We start from the raw sequence: 24462 nt of genomic DNA, 5'->3' as shown, positions 1-24462 counted from the left end.
TATACCTTTGACCCACATGGTATACATCAAATGGTTAAGCAAACATTTTTCTAATACTACTTAAATAAAAATGATGAAAAATGTCTGAATTTCAAAATATGAGTGTAAATAGCTCAATATATTAAAAAAAGATCTGGTTAAAACTGCAAAGGCTTTAAAAGATCTAATAAGAATTTAAAATTTTAAAGCCCAAATGTGAGCTAACTGTACCCTTGTTTAATAAGTAAATACTATGTATTTAGAATTTTACCTACATCTGTCTGACTGTGATAGATCATTGCAAAAATCACTATTTTCCAGGAATTTAAAAATCTGAAGAAAAAAAACTCCTCAGGAATAAACTTGTTTTGTGTGACAACTATAGTATAGTTACTACTCAACTATATTAAAATATCTACTCATCAAAAATAGTTCTAATATTTGTCATTGAAAATACACACACATTTTTGGGGACAGGAAAAGAGAAAGAAAGCTTTGTAAAATGTACTGATAAAGAAGAAAAGTTTGAAAAACTGAAGTATTTTCTGAAGGTAAATTAGATACCAGGATCTTCTAAAATATCCTGAAACGTTTTGCCCTGGGCCAAGCTAACCTAAATCACTTAATCTAGGAGGATACAGTACATAAAAACAAAATTAGCTTTTAGAATAGTTTCCCCAGGGAACAAACAGCCTGTTTTCTTAAGATTCAATGTGGATGCCAAGTTCTGATGCAAGTGTACACTTCTTCAAACAAAGATTTACATTTCCCCACAACCAATAAAAACTGTTGGCAAATCAAAAGTCCACAAATATTCAAAGCAGGTTAAATCTATCTATAAGGCAACTGGTATGAACAGTACCAATAATGAAAAATAATTACCACAAAATTTTTTTGCTAAAATACTTTTAATGGAACATCATCATAATAACTGAAGTCCAATGGTTCACACACTGCCTTTTTCTGAGAGCAAAAAAAAGTCACTTAATGGTTTTTTTCCCTATAGTCTAATGTAAATAATTACATAGAAACATAAAGAATTCAGATGAGAAAGAAGAGATCTGCACTTTTCAAATAGACTAGCTATTAAGGGTAGGAAGCCTGTGATGTTTTGAAAAACCCAAGTCCATTCTTAAAGTACTTCATATTCTGTTCATTTTTACCACTCACTGCAAATAGTGTGTACAATATAACAATAATTGTTTCATAAAATAGTTTCCAGACAAAATAATTAAAATATGGATTTCATGTTACCTTTAGAAGTATTTATGATTAATTAACCATTTTCAAAGAGTGTAGATAAATGATCAATACCAATTTAGTTGGTGATCTCTAATGGCAAATTACATGGCTCCACGCCTGATTCTGTCCAGAGGAATTATATCATTGACTAAGAAATGTGTACTAATACATACAAAAATAAAAACTAAAAGATGGCAATTTTTTTAAAAAGGATGTCTTACTCAGCAGGTTGATAAAAGGGACAAAAGTGCCTGGATCAAACTAGAGGAGGAAGGGAATATACACATGAAGCTATTAAGGGATAAACCAAATACAAACTGAGGAATTATTCATGATATGGCAGCTAATGTTGTTCTGTCTGAAACAAATGTTTACAACATTAATTTTCAAAACAAATCCCCTATTAACTTCAAAAAGAAGAAACAAAGAGCAAGACTGGAAAAATGAGCAAATAAAAAAAGAACCAAAAAACTACAAAAGTGACAAGAAATTTCAAGATATAAAAACAGAAGACATTGACTTGAAAACAACTACAAGCAAAGACGCAAAAGAAAAATGCAAAATAGACACAAAATGGACAGCAATTCAAGTAAAAGATCTTTTAAATAAATTTCTTAAAGGAAAAATAAATATTTTAAAATTAAATAAAAACAGTAGAGAATAAATTGAGGAAAAATGAGATCTAGGCAAGAGAACTGTAACAGAATCAACTGAATAGTAAAAAAAAAAGTTGAAAAATGAAAACGATAACTCCTAAAAAAATCAGAAGAGGTCAAGTGGTAAGTTAATGACTCCAAGAGACATCAAGAAATAATAAAGCAAAGTCCAAAAACTGTGAAGAAATAGAAGAAAATTAAAATATCTCCCAGGAAAAACAACTGATCTAGAAGAAAAAAAAAACTAAGAATCATCGAACTACCTGAAAAACATTAAAAAAAAAACCCTAGACCTAACATTTCAAGTCAACTAGTCAAATATCTCAGAATCCGATTCTGAAAGAAAACCTAAAATGAAAATATCATTGTCAAAATCCACAATTCTACAATCAAAGAGAAAATACTACAGTCAGAAAGAAATAAGAACCACAGTCAAGATCCTAGAAGATTTAGCACCTACCACAATAAAGTATATGAAAAATGATATCCTGGAAGATAAGGGAGCTAAGCTTACAACCAAGTATAACTACTCAGGAAAACTGAATATAATTTTTCAAAGAGGAAAAATGGATATTAAATGAAACAGAGGACTTTAAAATATTTCTGAGAGAAAGCAAAGTTTTTATAAAATCTGTCATTTAAACAGAAGCTTTAATGGAAATTTTAAAAGGTAAGCATGAATGAGAAATCTTAAGAGAATAAACAAAGTTTAAACTGTTTACCCTATATGGGAAAAGGATACAGTAGTATGCCTTCAGGGTTTTATTATCACTAGGATTGTTAAATGAAATCTATTTAGACACAGAGCCTGGTGTGAGTCTTATATGTTAGTAAGAGGGAGGAAGGGAGAGAAAGGATGGAAAAAGTGTAACTTTCAGCAAAAAGAACAATAAAGGCTTTGGAGATCTTATCTAAAATTATCAAATTTTCCTGGGCATTGTTTGCCTTATATATAAAATGCAGGTTTGGATTAAGGTTACTCTTTTTTGTTTCTTTTTTTTGTAAGGTTTTTGCAAGGTAAATAGGGTTAAGTGGCTTGCCCAAGGCCACACAGCTAGGTAATTAAGTGTCTGAGGCAGGATTTGAAGTCAGGTACTCCTGACTCCAGGGCCTGTGCTCTAGCCATTGTGCCACCTAGCCAGCCCAGATTAAGGTTACTCTTATGAGAGACAGTAGTATGTTTGACTTGAGTTCAAGTCCTCATATTGACATACTAGTTCTGTGACTCTAGGAAAGTTATTTATCCTCTCAAAGGTCTCAGATTACTCTCTATAAAACTATGAGTTTCAAAAGAGACATCCTACCTTGGCAAATGATGTTTCCAACTCTAAAGCAACCCCTACAAAAAAGATAACATTCCTAAAGGACATAATAAAAATACAAACTCATTGTTTTGGCACTTGAAGTCTTTTGCAATCTGATTCTAGACATGAAATCCATAGTTCTAGCTAGCCTATATCCTGTTATTCACACAGAACATTCCTCCTATTCCCATGGCTGGAATGAGTTCTCACCTTGTCTCTGCCTAGCAGAAGCTATAGTTTCCTTAAGAACTCAGCTCAAGTCTAATATTTTTTCATGGGGCATCTCTTGATTTATTCCTTCAGATACTTTAATTACTTTGTACGGGTTTATATTATGTACTGGTATATATTTTATTTCCTTTGATAGAATATAAGCTCTTTAAGGGAATGCTTTTTATTTATTTATTTTGCAGCTCCAGGCTGGCATAGTATCTATCACTGGATGCTTAATAAAATGCTTACTGATTGATCAGTTATATATATAAAAAGAGAAATTAAAATTAAGCTCTTGATTTTATTTTGGATTTTTCATAAAACTTTAACAGTGACTCTAGAAAGTATAGAAAAAAGAAAAACAAGAAAAATTATATAAATCATATAAATTCTATGAAGAATGGCTAAATTTTTAAATATAAGAATTATGAAGGAAATATTTTATTTCTAAAATCTATTTTTTTCTAAAATGCCAAACTTTGTACCATGTCAGCTTTCAGTTTAAGAATTATACAAAGCAGAATCCTATTAATCATGCAGATTCCAAATTCAGGCAAGCATAATGGTTAAAATACCAGGAGTGGAGTTCAAATCTGGACTGCAATACTTAGTTGTGTAATCCTGGGCAAGTTACAAATTTTCTCAACCTCAGTTTCCTTATCTGTAAAATAGGTTGATAACAATATTCAGGATTGTTGAGAGGATAAAATGATATAACATTTATAAAGTGCTTTGCAAATTTTAAAGCACTACATAAATAAAGTATTGTTATTAAAAACAATAATATCATATCTTATTATTATATCCTCATTTCTCACTCCCAAAGCAAGTTAGATTTGTTCTGAGTTTTGTTTCTTTTTCAAGATATAGAAAAACATCACTCAGCTTGAATCAATTCATGGTGTTCACCAAGCATATCCTTATTGAATATCCTTCCCCTGCAAGGCTAAGTAAATCTCCTTTTGTTAATTGTTGAATGACCAGCAAGTATCAACCCTACACCAGATTTAAATTACCAGGATATTGGCCTAAGTCAGGCCTAGCCCAGAACACTTGGGAAAAAAGCCACACTATATTGCCCACAGCAAATATCACCTTTTACTACATTTTCCCAGATACTAACTGACACGGCCTGAAGCATGATCCTTGCAGTTTCTTTGCTTAGGATATTCATATATTAGTCAGGAAATTTAAATACTAGGGTGGACAGAATACTCTTAGAATCTTTTATAATTTCATTTCCATAATTATTAACATTGATTCTCAGGAAAATTCTTTTGCATTTAGAAAAATCAATCCTTTTTTGCATATATATATATATATATATATATATATATATATATATATATATATAACACTTTTTGGAAATTCTCTATTTTTTTAAAGTTGCAAGTCAAAAACAAAAACAAAAACAAAAGAAAGTAGGACACTAATAACCAGATGGGTACTATAACAAATTAAGAGTTGAATGAATCAGTCCAAAGAGAAATTAATGCCTCTATTCTATAGTGTCAAACTCAAATAGAAATGGATCCCTAAAGGACATATATTGACTTAGAAAAACATTAATTAAAATTATCCATTTTATTGTATATTATTTATTTTATAAAACATTTCTCAATTACATGTTAATTTTTTTATGCAGCCTAGAGTCTTGAGAGTTACATGCTGCCCTTGACACACAAGTCTGATATTCATATTGTAAATAAAAAAATAGATATATTAAGAAAATAAAATACTTTTGCCATTAAATACTCATACAGCTGTTATTCAAATATTTTGGTCCACATCATCCAGATACTCAAACTATATTAGTTCTTTACTTTGTTTTGAAGAAGGAAACATGTCAGTGAAAAGAATAAAAAATTTGTAATCAGGTCACGAACTTGAATCCATGTTCTACTACATTCTATTTTTTGAACCCAGACAATCTCTAATCCTCAGTTTCTTCATCTGTAAAATAAGTGGTCGACATTACCTCGAAGATGTTTTTAAGCTCTAAAGATTGTGATCCTATGTCCAACATAAAGATGAATTCTCCAAACAATTCTCCATTTTTGGGGGGTTTTTTATATCACAGAAAGCGCTGCAAAAGAGAAAGAGATGCAACTTAATCAACCTATACTAGATTTCTCAGACAAAATAAAAGGAGGGAGAATAGTCCTTTAGTTTGAAAATATTTCATTCTCCTAAAGTCATTAATTAAATACAAGTAAATTTGAGTAGAGAAACTGAAAAATAAATCAAAGAAATCAGGAAAGGAATTCCATATAATATGGCACCTGAGTTAAGCCTGGAAAGTAGCTAAAGATTTTAAGATAGGAACTTTTATGGGTTCAACGCATGCAACGGTACAGCAAACACTGGAAATGAAATATCAAATGGAAGGAAGAAAATGAATCCAATATGGGAGGAATAAGGCAGGATGTAGGCAAAATAATGAAGGGATCTTTTAAATTCAGAACTGAGGATATTATATTTTATTCCCAAACAGGTAAGGAGTGACTGAAGTTTTCTGAGTAGGGGAGAGTAACCTGGAAAGAACTATGTTTCAGAAATATTAAGTTGACAGTTGTATGAAGACTGGATAAGAATGGGAAGAAACTGGAAGCAGGGAGATCAATTAAGAGACTATCAATCTGCAAAAAAAAGATAAAGAGGTTCTGAAGGCTAATGGTTGTGTGAATGGGAACAAGGGATAAAAGGGATAAATAAAAGATAAAAGGGATGTATAGAGGTCAAACAGATAATACTTGGTAAATGATTAGATACTGAGAAGGAATGAAAGACTGAGAGAGACAATGAAAAAGCCAATAATAACCCAAAGGTTATGATTCTGTACAAACAGGGCCTGGAGGGGCAGCTAGGTGGTGCAGTGAATAGAGCATAGGTTTTGGAGTCAGGACAACCTGAGTTCAAATTTGGCCAGACACTTAATACTTACTTAGCTATGTGTCCTTGGACAAGTCACTTTAAACACACTGCCTAGCAAAAAAACAAAAGCAAAGGGGCAACTAGGTGTCACAGCAGATAGAGCACCAGCCCTGGAGTTCAAATCCAGCCTCAGACACTTAATAATTACCTAGCTGTGTGATCTTGGGAAAATCATTTAACCTATCGTCTTGCAAAACAAAACAATACAAAACAAACTAAAGCCCTGAACAGTAATAGGAAAGAGGGTTTGGTTGGGAGGGGGGGATGTTATTGAACTTGACTTATATGTTGAATTGAATTGTATATGGGACACCAAAATGAAGAGGTCAAGAAGGTGCTCAGTAATTGCGTGTGAACCTCAGGAGAAGGATTACAGCTAGAAACATAGGTATATGGATATGGGAGATATGTTCACTAAGAGAGAAGAGGTTATAAAGCCAGCTTTGAGAATATGAATAATGATGTGGCACTTAAAAAGTAACTAAACAGGGGCAGCCAGGTGGTGCAGTGGATAGAGCACCAGCCCTGGAGTCAGGAGGACCTGAGTTCAAATTCAGCTTCAGACACTTAATAATTACCTAGCTGTGTGGCCTTGGGCAAGCTACTCTAACCCCATTCCCACTGCCTTGCAAAAAAAAAAAAGTAACTAAACAAAAGGAGGGGAACCAGGAGAGAGAAATGTCATGAAAAGTGAGGAAGAAGAGAATATCCAAGAAAAGAGTAAACAGTTTCAAATGCTATTAACAGATTGACAAAAATAAAAATTAGGAAAACGAGACTGGATTTAGCAATTTAGAGAATATTGTTAACTGAATAAAGGGGTAGTTACAGTCCTGTAGTAGGGTCATGGGCCAGATGTCAAAATGAGGATAACTTTTTAATAAGAAAAACTTTTTCTTGAAGTTGTCCTGAAAAGTTGAGAAATAAGCAATGGTGATTTCAGTGCAGAATAAGGATAACATGAAAGGCTGTTTGCTTTCTCAAGGAAAGGAAATGCTAGAATCTGTAAACTTCAAAAAAGGAGATAGGGAGAGAATAGAGAGATCTAAATAGGTACATCCTAAAGGAAATTAGAAGAGATTTTGGAGGAAGTACAAATAAAGGGAGGGGTTAGCCTTGGCAAGGAAAATATAAATCTTTTTTTTTTCACAGACTTTCAGAGACATAAATACAGACACAGAACAAAGAAGGAAAGAATCTGGATGGGTTTTTGAAATATAGAACATGGGAACAGAATGATCTTACAACAGATGCCTTATTTTCTTGGTAAAGTAGAAGATGAGTTCTTACCATGAAGGTGAGTAGCTTAAGAAGTTAAGAAAGAGAAAAGAAGGTTTGGAATACCACTGTGGTGCATGCTATATATAGAGATAGAGGGAATAAAATGTAGAATATGTAGAATAAAAGAATTGCTAAGTATCGTGAGCCAAACTGATACTAGAAACTGAGTTTTATTTTCCTCATCTATAAAATGGAGCTGATAATAACTTTAGTACTTGCCTCATAAGACTCTTCAAAACACAATTCAGATAATGAACAATATGTAAACAAACTTTAAAGCATTATAAATGATGATTGTTATCTATTTCTCACCATTTTCAATGAAATTCAGTTAGAAAAAGATCTGAAGCAAGTCATCTACCTACTATTATTCTTTTATATTTGTGAAATGTTTTTCCTTTTTTCTTGAATAAGAGCATAACATTAGGGGAGGTGATGTCATTTACAAGCACATGAATTGGTTTTGAATAAGGAGGTGCTGTGCTAAATCACAAACCTCACTTTCTCCTCCAGAGTCATCTGGGTCCAGTGACCAGATATAAATCAGGAAAATAGGAAATGGCCCTGGTTGTAAAGGAATTAGGGTTAAGTGGCTTGCCCAAGGTCACACAGATATTAAGTGGAAAATGTCCAAATTCAGATTTAACGTCCTATTCTTCTCACTCCACTTAGCTGTTAACATTCTGTGAACAGAACAGGGGGATTGCATTATGTAACTGAATAAAAATAGAATCTAAGCTTATCTTCTGGAGACTCAGAATTAAGTACAAAAGAAGATATGGCAACCAGGATAATATGCTTTTATTTTCTTGAAGTTTGGAAATTATTTGGTAGGAGATAGAAAGAAAAAAAGTTCTATCACTTTTAGAGATGTTATGTACAGCTGATTGTTGGTTGTAGTTTTTTTCTGTAAAAATGTTTCAATTCCAGTAGAATTTGCTTATTTCTTAAGGATATTTGTGGGAGTGGAGGGGAGGCTGTCTGGATTTTCAAAATATGAACATGTCATTCTAGGGTAGTCAGCAGATGGTAAACTTTTGCACCTTGCTATGATATTTTATATATTTTCTACTACTCCCTTGCATCATCTATATAAATTAGTAAGTTCAAGCTCCTAAAAGATAACATTTCTATTGTAGTATATAACCTGGTAATTATCATTACCATAAATTCTACTATTTCTTAATAATAGCTTACATTTATAAAGTGCCTACTATGTGCCAGGCACTGCTTTTCAATTATTATCTCACTTGCTCCTCATAAGGAGGTAGATGGTAGTATTATCATTTTATAGATGGAGAAACTGAGACACAGGTCTTGATTTGCTCAAGGTCACACAGATAATCTGAGGTTGGATTTGAACTAGAATTTTTCCGGACTCCAGATGACTCTGAATTTGACACTTACTTATCACCATACCGGTTGAGGTCATATTCTAGATGCTCTTGTTCTTTTTCTTCTCTCTTGCTCTTCTCTTCTTTTTGATGAGGTTCAGAAAGTAAGTCAGAGGATATATAACTACCCTGACAATACTCTTTAATATTCTGAGTAAATAATAATAAATAAATGAATAAATGATAAATAAATAATAAATAAATGAATAAAATAAATTTTTTAATCAAATAAGAATACAGGGATTTAAGTTTTCCACAGATTCATGGCAATCATCTTTAGGATAATTCCATTATTGGGAATAACAAGTATTTTTCACTGTATTTCCACATCATTTTGATTTCTTCTGCTAGATCTCTATAATCTGAAGGGCTTTCATTCTATGTATTCTGAAGAATATAAGCACTTGATATGGTGGCATCTATTAGGAGTCTTTCTTAAAAAGATTGAATAATCAATGTTATGTCCAGGTGGGACAGTTTAGTCTGTGATAATGCTCCAGCTGCAGGGTATTTATTTGTTGGATCCATGTGTACTTGAACTTTGCATTTATAGTACAAGGACTTGTCATCTGTTAGTGAAAAACAGTACATTTCTGATGGATGATACTAGCAAAAAAGTGATTTCCTGCTAAATATATGGTGATTGCTAATATTGTGCAACCCTAGAAAGATTTGTAGTTTCTATAATTTTTTTGAATGATACACATTGATCATTAAGTCTGCATGCATTAAGGATAACCTTTCTGTAATTTCTATTGCCAAGGCCTTGACACATGTCAGTACTGTCAACTTATTGTGTTTAACTTTTTCTGTTTAAAAATAAAACACATAGGGGGCAGCTAGGTGCTGCAGTGGATAAAGCACTGGCCCTGGAGTCAGAAGTACCTGGGTTCAAATCCAGTCTCAGACACTTAATAATTACCTAGCTCTGTGGCCTTGGGCAAGCCACTTAACCCCTTTTGCCTTGCCAAAAAAAAAAAAAAACTAAAGAAAAATAAAAAAATAAAGCACATAGTTTGGGCATTTATGTGACAGTGCTTTATTGACATAAGGTTTCCTGAATTCCTATGAATCTGCCCATACAAACCACTCATGTATTCTTGTATCTCAGTAACTTCATAGGCTTTATTCAGACATAAACCAATTTTGATAATATTTAACAAATTCAGTAACAAATTACTCACTATCAATATTTTCTATTCCTCTGTGAAAAGCTTCCTGAAGCATGTCTGTATGTTTTTAACTTATGTTGGACTCTAAGGATACTAGCATTTCTTTTCCTTTTTTTCAAAAAAGGAAATGTTAATCATTCTATAGCTATATATGTTCCATGTATGCCTATAGGAGATGCTCCCTAAATTTGCTTAATAAAAGCTATAATTTAGGGGAGCATCGAAAAATGTACCTGTCAGATATACAAATAAGCAAAGAATTTATGACCAAACAAGAGAGAGAAGTACAGGATATTTTAATGTATAAAATTAAAAAGGAGAGCATGTAAAGGGGGTAAGGAGGTGGGGGTAAAGGGGGAACAGGAATTTTAAAGCAAGTTTCTCTAACAAATGTCTCATTTCTCAAATATAACTTTATTAAAATAATATTCCTGTTGAGAAATGGCCAAAAGATCATGAAAATGCAATTATCACAAGAGGAAATCAAAGATCTAAATAGCCAAATAAAAAAAAATGCTCTAAATCACTGAAATTAGGGAAATGTCAATTAAAACATCACCTTACCTATAAGATTCACCAACATGGTAGAAAAGGAAATGACAAAATCAAACAGAATATGAAAAAATAGGGACAATAATTTACTTTTGGTGGAGTTGTGAAATGGTCCACAATTTTGCAGAAAAATCTACAACTATAAAACTGCAAAACTTTTGATGAAGCAGTAGCACTGCTGTAATCCCAAAGAGATCAAAGAAAAGGGAAAATGAAATGATTCATTTTACATACATACTTGTAGTGGCCAAACTTTAGAAACTGCTCTTCAATTAGGGAATTACTGAACAAATTGTGGTATACAATTGTGATGGAATATTATTGTTCAACAGGAAATGATGAATAGGATAGTTTGTGAACAACTTCAGGTAAGAATGTGGTACTCAAAATTTTTGAAAAATCCCTAGCCCCAGCCCCAGAAAAAAAAAAAAAAAAAGCTTAGATCTATACTCCCTATACCCCAGGAGCACAGCTAAAACAACAAGATGAGCAAAACCTAAAAGAGTACTCCCATGCCATGTCTGAAGAAGAAAGCAGTGAAAAATCACTCACAGGGGAAGTATCAAAACAGTCTATAAATTGGACTCAAATACAAAAGCTCATTTAAAAGCTTAAAAAAGAATTAAAAAAGAATTTAAAAACCAAATTAGGGGCGGCTAGGTGGCACAGTGGATAAAGCACCGGCCCTAGAGTCAGGAGTACCTGGGTTCAAATCCAGTCTCAGACACTTAATAATTACCTAGCTGAGTGGCCTTGGGCAAGCCACTTAACTCCATTTACCTTGCAAAAACCTTAAAAAAAAAACCAAATTAGAGAGCAAGAAGAAAAATGGAGGAAAAAATGAAAGTCATGCAGGAAAATTATGAAAAATTGACCAAAGAAATCAACTCCATTAAAAGTAAAAATAACTGGGGTGGAGCCAAGATGGCGACAAGAGTGGATCATGTCTCAGGCGCTCTCTCATAAATCTTTGAAGCTAAAGACTTTAACTAAATTTTCGAGAGACAGAACCCACAGAGGGACCCAGTGAGGCAGTTCTCCTACTCAAGGTAACCTGGAAAAGAACAGAAAGGCTCTGCTCTGCTCCACGGGGGTTGGAGGGGCAGCCCGCCAGAGGGGTGGCCTGCCAGAGCAAAAGAACTTCAGCCTCCTGAAGGCAGCCCCAGGGCACTGGGAGTTGCGGCTCACAGCATAGGGGGACTTTCCTGAGCTACACGGGGGGAGCACTGGGCACAAAGTGGGGAAACAGCTGGGGACCTCTGCCAGAGTGAGCACATGAAGTCTAGCCCTCAGGGCACAAAGCAAGCAGCATGGCCACTGCATTACAGATCCAGGAAGCATAAGCAGATGGAGCAGGTAAGCAGGAGCCCCCAGGGCATGAGCCCCTTGAGCTGAGGGAGGGGAGTGAAGAGAGACTGCAGAGCTCTGTCCTCTGCCCTGGAACAGGACTCTGGGGCTCTGAACACATTCAGATCCTGATCCCAGTCTATACTCCCCCCCAAAGAACCGCAGCCCCCCCCCACCTCAACCCCATGGCAAGGGGGGGGGGGTGCATATGGTCATTCACAGACCAGGAGGGAGGACAGAGCCTCACACACTGAGACCCTTGTGGGAGTGTCCCAAAAGCTCAGGAAGCACTCCCAAAAACAGGCTTAGGCTGGGAAAATGAGCAAGCAAAGAAACAAAAGGAAGACCATTGAGAAATATTTTGCATATGAGCCCAAGAAGGATCAAAATACTCAGTCTGAAGATGAGGAAGCACAAGCTCCTGCATCTAAAGGCTCCAAGAAAAACAGAAATTGGGCTCAGGCTATGACAGAGCTCAAAAAAGACCTTGAAAATCAAATGAGGGAGTTGGAAGAAAAACTGGGAAAAGAAAGGAGAGAGATGCAGGAAAAGCATGAAAATGAAGTCAGCAGCCTAGTCAATGAAATCCAAAAAAATGCTGAAGAAAATACCATGCTAAAAACCAACTTAGGTCAAATGGATAAAACAGTTCAAAAAGTTACTGAGGAGAAGAATGCTTTAAAAAGCAAAATTGGACAGATGGAAAAAGAGATAAGGAAACTCTGAGGAAAACAAATCCTTCAGACAAAGAACAGAACTCAGGGAGATTGATGAATTTATGAGAAATCAGGACTCATTACTTCAAAACCAAAAAAAATGAAAAATTAGAAGAAAATGTGAAACATCGCATTGAAAACAACTGATATGGAAAACAGATTTAGGAAAGATAATGTAAAAATTATTGGGGGCGGAGCCAAGATGGCCACAAGAAGGCATCCAGTCTTAGGAGCTCTCTGATAACATCAGCTAAGGACTCTAACTAAACTTTCAAAAGACAGAACCCACAAAGGGACCCAGTGAGGCAATTCTACTCAAGGTAACTGGGAAAAGAGCAGAAAAGCTCTGCTCCCCGGGGTCAGAGGGGCGGCCTGCCAGAGGGGTGGACTGCCAGAGCCAAAGAACCACAGCCTCCCAGAGGCAGCCCCAGGGCACTGGGAGTCTCAGCTCACAGCAGCAGGGGAGTCTCCTGAGCTGCACCCCGAGGAGCACCAGGCACAAAGTGGGAGGACAGCTGGGGACCTCTGCCAGAGGGAGCACTTGGAGCCCAGCCCTGGGGCACACAGCAAGCAGCTTTCCCCAGCCCTGTTGCAGGAAACAAAAGCAGGCTGACCAGCTAAGCAGGAGCCCCCAGGGCATGAGCCCATTGAGCTGAGGGAGGGGAGTTAAGAGAGACTGCCTAGCTCTGTCCTCTGCCCCTGAAACAGGACTCTAACCACATTCAGATCCTGATTGCAATCTAGGCCCCCCATAGAACAGCAGCCCCCCCCCCACCTCAGCCCCTTGGCAGAGAGGAGCACTTATGATCATTCACAGACCAGGAGGGAGGACAAAACCTCACACACTGAAACCCTTGTGGGAGTGTCCCAAAAGCTCAAGAAACACCCCAAACCAGGCCCAGGCTGGGAAAATGAGCAAGCAGAGAAACAAAAAGAAAACTATTGAGAAATATTTTGCAAATGAGCCCAAGAAGGACCAAAATACTCAGTCTGAAGATGAGGAAGCACAAGCTCCTGCATCTAAAGACTCCAAGAAAAACAGCAATTGGGCTCAGGCTATGATAGAGCTCAAAAAACACTTTGAAAATCAAATGAGGGAGTTGGAAGAAAAACTGGGCAAAGAAAGGAGAGAGATGCAGGAAAAACATGAAAATGAAGTCAGCAGCTTAGTCAAGGAAATCCAAAAAAATGCTGAAGAAAATAGCATGCTAAAAACCAGCTTAGGTCAAATGGATAAAACAGTTCAAAAAGTTATTGAGGAGAAGAATGCTTTAAAAAGCAAAATTGGCCAGATGGAAAAAGAGATAAGAAAACTCTCTGAGGAGAACAAATCCTTCAGACAAAGAATAGAATTCAGGGAGATTGATGAATTTACCAGAAATCAGGAATCAATAGTTCAAAACCAAAAAAATGAAAAATTAGAAGAAAATGTGAAATATCTCATTGAAAAAGCAACTGATATGGAAAACAGACTTAGGAAAGGTAATTTGAAAATTATTGGAATACCTGAAAGTCATGATCAGGAAAAGAGCCTTGACATCATTTTCAAAGAATTACTACAGGAAAATTGCCCTGATATTCTAGAAGCAGAGGGAAAAATAGAAATGGAGAGAATCCACTGATCCCCCAGAGAAAGAGACCCCAAAAAACCAACCCCTAGGAATATTATAGCCAAGTTCCAGAACTCCCAAGTCAAAGAGAAAATATTACAAGCAGCCAGAAGGACACAGTTCAAATATTGTGAAGCTGCAGTCAGGATCACACAGGACTTAGCTGCAGCTACACTGGAAGCTCGTAGGGCTTGGAATACAATATACTGGAAGGCAAGAGAGCTTAGAATGCAGCCAAGAATGAACTACCCAGCAAGGCTGAATGTCTTCTTCCAGGGAAAAAGATGGACTTTCAATGAACCAGGGGAATTTCAAAGGTTCCTTTTGGAATGGCCAGAGCTGAACAGAAGGTTTGATCTGCAGATACAGGACTCAGGTGAAGCATGGAGATTGGAGGAGAGGGGGGAAATATGAGGGACTTAATGAGGATGAACTGCATGTATTCCTGCATAGAAAAATGACACTGATAATACTCATATGAACCTTCTCAGTTAATAGAGCAGGTAGAGAGAGCTTTTATAGTTGAAGCACAGGAGAAAGCTGAATTCGAAGATAAAATATGGTGTAAAAATGGAGTCAATAGAAAAAAAGGGAAATGGAATGGGAGAAAGAAAAAGGAGAGGGGGAATAGTCCAAGATATTTCACATAAGATTTTTTTTATTACAATGAGCTATTGCAATGATATGGAAGGGGGGAAGCAAGGGGGAATGAGGGAAACTTTGCTCTCACTCGAGATGGCTAGGAGAGGAAACAGCAAATATACTCAATGGGGTATAGACATCTGGATTAAGAAGGAGTGGGGAGCAGGGGGGAGGGGTGGGGATGTGAATAAAGGAGGAGAGGATGGACAATGTGGGGAGAGTGGCCAGATATAACACGTTTTCTTTCTTACTTCTTGCAAGGGGCTGGGAATGGAAGGCCTGCCCAGGACCACAGGGCCAGGTGGATTCTGGGCCTAAGGGGTGGTATGGGGGCTCAGGGCTTCTTGGCCCCGGGACCAGGGATCTGTCAGCTGCACCACCCTACAACAGAGTCATAGTGAAAGGAGAGAGTAAATAGAGTACATGGTAGTGGAGAAATAAGAAAGGAGGGAGTTGCGATCAGCAATGGCAAAGGTGGAAAAATATGGAAATAACTTTTGTGATGGACTTATCATAAAGAATGAGATCCACCCATGACAGAGTTGTTGGTGTTGGAACAAAGACTCAAGCACATTTTTTGTTATGATTATTTGGGGGAGGGTGCAGGGCAAGTAGGGCTGGATGGCCTGCCTGGGGCCACATAGCAGGGTGATCTTTGGGTGTCTGGGGCCGGATTTGGACCCAGGTGCTCCTGGCTCAAGGGCCAATGCTTTGTCTGCCACCCAGCCACCCCTACTATTATTACTATTTTATTTTATTTTGGGTCTTTTTTTTCTTTCTTTTTTTTTTGGTTTTTGCAGGGCAGTGGGGATCGGGTGGCTTGGATGTCATATGGCTGGGTGATTATTGGGTTTACGAGGCTGGATATGGACTCGGGTGCTCGTGGCTCCAGGGCTGGTGCTTCATCCATTGCGCCACCTAGCCATACCTACAATTATTACTATTATTATTTTTTATTTTAATTTTTTTCTCTCCCCTTTACTTTTTTCGCCCAAACAAGTCTATCTATATTCTGGGGGAGGAGGGGTATTTTGTTTACTTGTAAACAAGAGTGTTTTATTAATGTAAAAAAAAACATTTGTACAAAATGAGAATAAAAAAATAAATTTAAAAGGAAAAAAAAAATGGAATACCTGAAAGTCATGATCAGGAAAAGAGCCTTGACATCATTTTCAAAGAATTACTACAGGAAAATTGCCCTGATATCCTAGAAGCAGAAGGTAAAATAGAAATGGAGAGAATCCACCGATCCCCCTGAGAAAGAGATCCCAAAAAATCAACCCCCAGGAATATTAAAGCCTAGTTCCAGAACTCCCAAGTCAGAGAAAAAATATTACAAGCAGCCAGAAGGACACAATTCAAATATCATGGAGCTGCAGTCAGGATCACACAGGACTTAGCAGCAACTACATTAAAAGCTGTTAGGGCTTGGAATATAATATACCAGAAGACAAAAGAGCTTAGAATGCAACCAAGAATCAACTAGCCAGCAAAACTGAATGTCTTCTTCCAGGGGAAAAATATGGACTTTCAGTGAACCAGGGAAATTTCAAATGCTCCTGATGGAATGGCCAGAGCTGAACAGAAGGTTCGATCTTCAAATACAGGGCTCAGGTGAAGCATGGAGGTTGGAGGAGAAGGGGAAAATATGAGGGACTTAATAAACTGCATGTATTCCTGCATAGAAAAATGACACTGATAATACTCATATGAACTTTCTCAGTTAATAGAGCAGGTAGAGGGAGCTTTTATAGATGAAGCACAGGAGAAAGCTAAATTTGAAGATAAAATATGGTGTAAAAATGGAGTCAATAGAAAAAAAGGGAAATGGAATGGGAGAAAGAAAAAGGAGAGGGGGAATAGGCCAAGATATTTCATATATTAAGATTTTTCTTTATTACAATGAGCTATTGCAATGATATGGAATGGGGGGGGACAAGGGGGAATGAGGGAATCTTTGCTCTCATCAGAGGTGGTTAGGAGAGGAAACAGCATATATACTCAATGGGGGAATAGGCATCTGGAGTAAGAAGCGGGGACAGGGGGAATGGGGGATGTGAGTGATGGAGGAGAGGATGGACTATGGGTGGGGAGTGGTCAGATAAAAAAAAGTAAAAAAGAAAATGTGTTATATCAAGGCAATGAATGGGGTTAAGTGGCTTGCCCAAGGTCACATAGCTAGGTAATTATTAAGTGTCTGAGACCGGATTTGAACCCAGGTACTCCTGACTCCAAGGCCAGTGCTTTATCCACTATGTCACCTAGCCGCCCCTATCTTTTTTACTTCTTGCAAGGGGTTGGGATTGGATGGCCTGTCCAGGACCATAGGGCCAGGTGGATTCTGGGCCAAAGGGGTGGTAAGAGGGCTCATGGCCTCTTGGCCCCAGGACCAGGGGTCTTGTCTGCTGCACCACTCAGCTACCTTACAGCAGAGTCAGAGTGAAAGGAGAGAGAAAATATAGCACATGGTAGTGGAGAAATACAAAGGAGGGAATTGCGATCAGCAATGGCAACGGTGGAAAAATGTGGAAGTAAGTTTTGCGATGGACTCATCATAAAGAATGTGATCCACCCATGACAGAGTTGTTGGTGTTGGAACAAAGACTGAAGCACATTCATTATTATTATTATTATTATTATTATTATTATTATTATTATTATTATTATTTGGGGGTGCAGGGCAAATGGGGCTGGGTGGCCTGCCTGGGGCCGCATAGCAGGGTGATCTTTGGGTGTCTGAGGCCAGATTTGGACCTGGGTGCTCCTGGCTCAAGGGCCAATGCTCTGTCTGCCACCCAGCCACCCCTACTATTATTACTATTTTATTTTATTTTGGGTCTTTTTTTTTTTTTTTTTTTGGTTTTTGCAGGGCAGTGGAGTTGCAGTGGCTTGCATGTCACACGGCTAGGTGATTGTTGGGAGTATGGGGCCAGATATGGGCTCAGGTGCTCCTGGCTCCAGGGCTGGTGCTCCGTCCATTGTACCACCTGGCCATTCCTACAATTATTACTATTATTTTTTTTATTTTAATTTTTTTCTCTCCCCTTTACTATATCACTCAAGTGAGTTTATATTTTTTGGGGTGAGGGGTATTTTGTTTACTCTTAAACAAGAATATTTTATTAATGTATAAAAAACATTTGTACAAAATGAGAATAAGTAAATATTAAATAATTTAAAAAGTAAAAATAACCAATTGGAAAAAGAAACACAGAAGCTAACTTAAGAAAATAAAACACTAAAAATTAGAATTGAACAAAGAGAAGTCAATGAATCTACAAGACTGCAACATTCCATCAAACAAAATAAAAAGGCTGGAAAAATTTGAAGAAAATGAAAAGTATCTTTTAGGAAAAACGAATGACTTGCAAAATAGATCCAGAGAGACAATCTACAAATCACTGAACTGCCAGAAAGCCTGGTTCAAGAAAAGAACCTAGAAAACATCATGCAGGAAATTATAAGAGAAAACTGTCCAAATCTATCAGAAAAAGATAAACCCTATAACCATTGAAAGAGTCCACAGAACCACTCCAAAAAGAGATCCAAGAATAAAAACACCAGGGACTATAGTAGCCAAATTCCAGAACTCTCAAATAAAGGAAAGAATATTGCAAGAAGCAAAAAGAAAACAATTCAAATACAAAGGAAACACAACCAGACTCATACAAAACCTATCAGCCTCAACACTGAAATATCAGAAGAACTGGAATAGCATATTTCAGATGTACCCAGAATGTACTACCCTGCAAAATTCAGCATGCACTGTTAAAAACACTGAAGAAAAGCAGAGGTATTAACTTGAAGTGTCTCATTATCCTTTGACCCACTTTAATCACATGATATTTAGCACCTTGTATAATGAGGGAATCATAAAGTGCAAGGACCTGAGTCTGTGTCTCTGTAACTTTCAATCATTTGTAAGGTTCTCAGGTGAGACCTCCACTCTCAAGGTGCTTAAAGATCTTCAGTATTCTTGCAGTGAATTGGATCAGTGGTATATTAAAGGGAGAGGTATCTTTAAGACTTTGGGTTGCTAGGAAATGGGCAGGTAACAAAAGGTCTATGAGGGAGCATAAGGATGAATGATGCATTTATAGAGTCCAAGAGACAAAACACAGAGATCAAAATGTGGCAGTCCCCTTTGATTAAATAAGTTTTATAATTGGGAAGCACAAGAAGGAGAATGTAAAGAATAACATTAAAACTCTGGTACAATTCTTTTCTTCTGGAGACATTTGATGTATTTTTATAACTCCAGGACTAGGCTTTATTTGTAGATATCATCTGTTCTGGTAAAAGAACTATCTTAGAACAAGATGAGCAAAACCAAAAGCATTGTACATCACAACAACAACATGGAGGGGGTAATGATAAACCTAGATGAACTTGCTCATTCCATCACTGCAACAATCAGGGACAATTTTGGGCTATCTGTGATGGAGAATACCATCTGTATGCAGAGAAAGAACTATGGAGTTTGAACAAAAGATCAAAGACTATTACATTTAATTTAGAAAAAAACCTAATATCTTACTATCTGATCTTGTTATCTCTTATACTTTATGTTTCTTCCTTAAGGATATGATTTCTCTCTCATCACATTTAACTTAGATTAATGGAAACAATGCAAAGACTAAAAGACTGCTTTCTGTGGGGAGTGGGGGGAGGGAAGCAAGATTAGGGGAAAAATTGCAAAACTCAAAATAAATTAAATCTTTCTTTAAAGAAAAAGAACTATCAGGGGCACCGACCCTGGAGTTAGGGGTACCTGAGTTCAAATTTGGCCTCAGACATTTTATAATTACCTAGCTGTGTGACCTTGGACAAGCCACTTAACCCACTGCCTTGCAAAAAAAAAAAAGAAAGAAAAAAAGAACTATCTTAACTCAAAATTTTTTATCAGGTCAAAACTTATGTTTCCATGATTAAAAATTAAATGTTTAATGGAAATGGAAATTAAAACTTGATTTGCCAATTGTCACTCGAAGAACTTAGTTACAGATAGAAAATTTGAAGACCAAAACAGTTTCACACACGCCAGTTTTAAAAGTATTATTCATTTACTTATTTCCAGTCTTCATGATCCAAATCTGGTCACTGGACCCAGATGGCTCTGAAGAAGAAAGTGAGGTTGGTGACTTAGCAGAGCCCCATCTCACTCAAATCCAATTCATGTGCTTGTAATGGCACCATCTCTTTTAAAGGTCAAAGAACAAACAACAATAACACATATAAACTTGAAGGAAGGAATTATTTCTTTTTTGTTTGTCCTTCCCAAAGATAAGTAGGGTGCCTGCTATTTTGTTCCCAAGCACTTTATATGTAAATCACATCAAATGAAAATGATGAGAATGAGAAATGTAATGATAATAATAATACATTTATAGAGCATTTTTAAAGTTTTCAAAAACACATTACATTTCATCTGATCTTTATAACTCCATAATATGGTGGTGCTATTATTATGCCCATTTTTCAAATGAGGAACAGCCTGAGAGACATTAAGTGAGGAAGAGAAAGAAAATAAACAACATCCAATTCTTGAAGAAAAACAAATCTGAAGATCATTTTAACTGGCTCTGGTGATACCAAAATTCACTCTCATATTACCTCTTTTCCCTGCTATTGAAACATTAACTTGCAGTGACAATCAATAAAAGGAATAATGCCCAATGAGTGTGGAAATATAGGTTAGGTACTTCCTGACAAAATGCCACTTGCATAAGTGACTAGGTAAGGTTTTCCACATTCGCACATTCCCTCATCAACTCCAATTTCAGCATAACCCTTAAATTCTAGTCAGACATAAGGATCAGGAAATCAGATGAGAAACAACAATATTATATAATTTTGACCATATAATTACAAAAAGAAAAGGAATTACGATGGGGAGCATCTCCAGATATAGACTTCCTGGTCTATATCTTACCACTAGACTTTTACTTAAATTCAGTTCACTTGAATGTCAAAATATCACCTTCAAGAAGTCAAAGCCTTCTTTAAAAACAAAGGACAAGAAACTGCAATGCATTTCCCATTTCCCTTTTCCCCTTGCCCTTGCCCTGATCCTTCTGTCCAAAGGAATGTAAATTTTCATCTCCAAAACCTGGCTAGCTATCTTGAGGTTCATGGATAAGTTTTTTTCATAAGAACCTAGCCATAAACCCAAATCACTCAAGCTTACTAATTAACCAACTACAGATCCCTGGCCAAATCCCACTGGATCACTGCTTGGGCTAAAATCAGGTCAGAGTGAATGTAAAAAGCAATTGTTTCTGGGGTTCTGGGACAGAAACCTCTGAGGGTCTTCCCCTCCCAGATTGATTTTTTTAAGTAGGTAAAATAGGCCATTTCTTTACCTTTTTTTTAACCTAACTAAATCACTGAGACAAACTGAGATCTAGAAAAGACCTTAACTTAAAAAGACCAAAGTATACCTCTGTATCTAGGGCCATTTCCAGTCATTCTGATCTTTATCCTGACAATGGAAAGAGTAAGGCTGGTGACTTTGCACAGCCTTCCCTCACTTAACTACAATTCACTTGAATGCTATGGTATCACATTTTTGATGTCATGGTCTTCAAAAACAAAGGACAAACAACAACAACAACAACAAATGGAAGCAAAGAGAATACTGGCAATATTTCACCAACTAGTGCTAAAGTAACAAGAATTGAGATGTGTTTAGACTATAAGGTTCAGTGACTCAAAAAAGCAAGAGTCATAAGATCCTCTGAGAAAGCATCAGGTGGTCAGGATTGTCCAGATCAGGATCAAAAACTGTGAAGTCATTAACAATCTTTCTGAGTTATAAAAGTAGGCCCTGACAATTCAGTTCTTGGATACTGAGATCTGCACACGAACTCAGGGCAAGAAAAACTAGTGAAGATTTATTCCACTCCAGGACCATCACCTAAATGTGCAGCACAGGGAGGAGTCTGGTCCCTGGTGCAAAGCCTTTCAGCAACTAAAAATGAAATGAGGAAATAAACATAATCCCTAAAAAATAGCAGAGACAAAATAAAAAGCATGAAACAGCAATAAATATTATAACAGAATCAAAAGATTGAAAAAATAGAGTATACAAGATATTTGATATATATATATAAGATCACAATAAGAGATCATTTAAGAATCATTGAGCTACTTGAAAACTAAGGGTTTTTGTTTGTTTTTTAAGCTATTATAATTCAAAAGAGCATGAAGTTTGCCAAAACTTTTAAACCAATGGGGCCAACTAAAGATATAAAGAATTCATTGATCATCTTCTGAAAAGAACCTGAAAAGTAAAAATCCTAGGAATTGCACAGTCAAAATCCATCAATCCCACAGCAAAAAAAAAAAAAAAATCCTCCAAGTTGCCAGAAAGAAATAATTTAAGGCATCAGTCATCAAAACTGTCTGATATTGGCTAAGAAATAGAGTGGTGGATCACTGATTAGGTACAAAAGAGACAACAGGAAATGATTATAGTAATCTGGTGTTTGATAAACCCAAAGAGTCCAGCTTCGAGGATAAAAACTCTCTCTTTGATAAAAACTGTTGGGAAAATTGGAAGTTAGTATGGCAGAAACTTGAATTAGACCAATATTTCACATAAGACCAAAATAGGTACAGGATTTAGACATAAAAAATAATATTATAAGCAAACTAGGAGATCAAGGAATAGTTTACCTGTCAGATCTATGGAAAGCGAAGCAGTTTATGACCAAGGAAGAGATGGAGAACATCATTAACAACAAACTACACAGTTTTGATTACATTAAATTAAAAAGGGTTTGCACAGACAAAACAACTGTAACTAATATCAAAAGAAATGGACTAAACAGGGAAAAAATTTTTACAACTAGTGTTTCTGTCAAAGGATTCATTTCTAAAATATACAGAGAACTGAGTCAAATTTATTAAAAAAACAAACCATTCCCCAATTGACAAATGGTCAAAGGATATGCAAAGGAAATTTGCAGATGAGGAAATCAAAGTGATCCACAATCATATGAAAAACTGCTCTAAATCACTATGTATTAGAAAAATTCAAATTAAAGCATCTCTGAGGTACTACCTCACACCTCTCAAACTGGCCCATATGACCAGAAAGGGCAGTGATCAATGTTGGAAAGGATGTGGGAAATCTGGGACACCAAACATGTTGGTGGAGCTATGAACTCATCCAACCTTTCTGGAAAGCAATTTGGAATTACTCCCTAAAGGAATTAAAAATGAGCATACCCTTTGATCCAGCAATACCACTACTAGGTCTATACTCTGAAGAGATCATGAAAAAGGGTAAAAACATTAATTGTACAAAAATATTCATAGCAGCCCTGTTTGTGGTAGCAAAGAATTGGAAATTGAGTGACTGTCCATCAACTGGCGAACGGCTGAACAAATTGTGGTATATGTTCATTATGGAACACTATTGTTCTATTAGAAATCAGGAGGGATGTGAATTCAAAGGAGCCTGGAAGGACATGCATGAACTGATGCTGAGCTAGATGAGCAAAACCAGAATAATATTGTACACCATAACAGTAACATGGGGGTGATGATCAACCTTAATGGATTTGCTCATTTCATCAGTGCAACCATCAGGGACAATTTTAGGGTATCTGCGATGGAGAATACCATCTATATCCAAAGAAAGAATTATGGAGTTTAAAAAAAAGAGCAAAGCCCATTATTTTTTAAAAAGTTATCTTATTATGTAATTTTGCTATCTCTTATATTTTATTTATTTCCTTTAGGATATGATTTTTCTCAACAAATTGTTTTACAACATAATAACTATGAGACTGCCATCTGTGAGGGCTAGAGGGGAGAAGCAAGATTAGGGGAAAATTGTAAAATTCAATAAAAAAAATAATTTTAGAAAAGTAAAAAAAAAATAGTTTAAGTACTAAGGGACTAAAGTCAAGACCATGCAAGGCAAAGCAACTTTTATTAAAAACTAGAAAAAGGGTGCAACTAGATGGTACAGTGGATAGAGCATAGAACCTGGAGTCAAGAGGACTTGAGTTCAAATTCAACCTCAGACACTTAATAATTATCAAACTGTTGTGACCTTGGGCAAGTCATTTAACCCCAATGCCTTCCAAAAAACAAAAACAAAACAAACAAAAAACACTGGAAAAAATCTTAGAGTAATAATCTAAAAGGCAAAATAGTCTTTTTTTTTTTAGTTTTTTTTTTTACAAGGCAATGGGGTTAAGTGGCTTGCCTAAGGCCACATAGCTAGGTAATTATTAAGTGTCTGAGACCAGATTTGAACCCAGGTACTCCTGACTCCAAGGCCAGTGCTCTATCCACTGTACCACCTAGCTGCTCCCAAAATAGTCTTTCTCAAAGGCAAAAAAATAACATTCATTTTTGATCTATGTTTATTGTGGTTACAAATATAGAGCATTTACCAGATTGTCT

General features: G+C 36.3%; 1 protein-coding gene across 13 annotated transcripts in view; it reads right to left on the bottom strand.

Annotated features, from left to right (window-relative positions):
• Nucleotides 1-24462, bottom strand: part of MIPOL1 (mirror-image polydactyly 1) — a 540848-nt gene that overhangs the window by 414800 nt on the left and 101586 nt on the right. For 9 of the 13 annotated variants that reach the window (XM_074213408.1, XM_074213404.1, XM_074213402.1 and 6 more), the window contains one exon: nt 5373-5480. The exons of 1 other annotated variant lie outside the window; for it this stretch is intronic. The gene's annotated coding sequence lies outside the window, so the exon portion shown is untranslated. Of the gene's footprint in view, nt 1-3969; nt 4649-5372; nt 5481-9016; nt 9154-24462 lie in introns of those variants that run through there. 3 more of the 13 variants (XM_074213409.1, XM_074213410.1, XM_074213413.1) reach the window with 2 other exon arrangements.

Source organism: Macrotis lagotis, chromosome 1, assembly GCF_037893015.1.
Source record: "Macrotis lagotis isolate mMagLag1 chromosome 1, bilby.v1.9.chrom.fasta, whole genome shotgun sequence".
Taxonomy (NCBI): Eukaryota; Metazoa; Chordata; class Mammalia; order Peramelemorphia; family Peramelidae; genus Macrotis; species Macrotis lagotis.
The sequence above is the reverse complement of the archived record's forward strand: the minus strand, read 5'-3'. Positions and strand labels throughout refer to the sequence as shown.